Below are 1,824 nucleotides of genomic sequence, written 5' to 3' on the forward strand. Positions count from 1 at the left end.
CAGCGTGCGGTGCGGCTGAGAGTCCGGGCGTGCATAAAGGATCTCACAGGCAGAGCCCTTCTCACCACCAGCCAAGCCATATCTTGGTGCTTGTTGGAAAGTTCTGGCGATGAGGCATTCTGCCAAATGGCTTTGACAGTCTGCTCAGGGAACCGCTTGATAGGATCTGCCCTCTCCTTTTCCCGAAGGGTCTCAAGGACACTAAGGTTGTGGATGGTCCGGGTGATGATGGTTTAGTGAAGGGAGGTGAGGTCGTGGCCAAGGGGGCAGTAGGACGAGGTCCACAAATCAGAGGTATATTACATTGAGTTGATGAAAATCAAGCTTTGATAAGTCAATTACTTCTCAAATGAAGAACTTTGCCTTATTAATTATGTTATTGCATTTGTTATGCAAATTCCATAGTCACGCTTTCATAGAGCAATAACTTAAAAGCATGTGAATAGTAACACATCTAATCATGCAGGTTCAGTCTATGTTGTTGCCTTTGTCTTAGACAAGGAAGTGAACAACTAATGTAGAAATTTTCAAACCCCTATGGGGCCAAGGCATTGGAATGTCATCTCATCGCCTGGGAACAGTATTTGAAGTACTGCCAGAGATTTACACAAAGAACGTATTAAGAATTTGATTTGTTTTCTAGTTTCACAGGAAACATTGAATAAGCAAGTCATACCAGACTTGAAATGTCAATCCTGTTTTTCTTTCTCTCCACAGATGCTTTGACGGTGCTGCTGTTGGACTGGGGTGGATAAAGTTTAAAAATCACACAACACCAGGTTATAGTCCAATAGGTTTATTTAGAAGCACCAGCTCTCAAGGCATTGCCTCTTTATCAGGTGGTTGTGGAGCAGGACCAGAAGACACAGGATTTATAGCAAAAGGGTTACAGTGTCATGGAGTTGGAATGATATATTAAACAAGCTTTGATTAAGTCTTGCATCTTTTAGGATGGGATATGCTGGTTTAGACTCTGAGAACTCCTTTTAAGTTACATTCAGGTCCTCGTATTCATACAGGTACAGGTACTCATGGGACTTGACCAACGTTGTCTATCTCATACAGTGCAGGCAGGGATACCCTGAGGCATGGTACATTAGTGAGACCAAGCAGACGCTATGATAATGGATGAATGGACACTGCACAATGATCACCGGACAGGTAGGTTTCCTCCCAATCGGGGAACACTTCAGTGGTCCGGGACATTTGGCCTTGGACCTTCAGGTGATTATCCTCCAAGGTGGACTTTTGGGAAAGGCAACAACACAAAGTGGAAAATGTGTTGCTGGAAAAGCGCAGCAGGTCAGGCAGCATCCAAGGAGAATCGACGTTTCGGGCATGAGCCCTTCTTCAGGAATGAGGAAAGTGTGCCAAGCAGGCTAAGATAAAAGGTAGGGAGGAGGGACTTGGCGGAGGGGCATCGGAAATGCGATAGGTTGAAGGAGGTTAAGGTGAGGGTGATAAGGTGAGGGTGATCGGCTGGAGTGGGGGTGGGGGCGGAGAGGTCAGGAAGTAGATTGCAGGTTAGGAAGGTGGTGCTGAGTTCGAAGGTTGGGTCTGAGACAAGGTGTGGGGAGGGGAAATGAGGAAACTGGAGAAATCTGAGCCACACACATCATTTACTGCATCCGCTGCACCCGATGTGGCCTCCTCTATATTGGGGAGACAGGCCGCCTACTTGCGGAACGTTTCAGAGAACACCTCTGGGACACCCGGACCAACCAACCCAACCACCCCGTGGCTCAATACTTCAACTCCCCCTCACACTCCACCAAGGACATGCAGGTCCTTGGACTCCTCCATCGCCAGACCATAGCAACACGA

Source organism: Chiloscyllium plagiosum, chromosome 15 (genome assembly GCF_004010195.1).
Source record: "Chiloscyllium plagiosum isolate BGI_BamShark_2017 chromosome 15, ASM401019v2, whole genome shotgun sequence".
Classification (NCBI taxonomy): Eukaryota; Metazoa; Chordata; class Chondrichthyes; order Orectolobiformes; family Hemiscylliidae; genus Chiloscyllium; species Chiloscyllium plagiosum.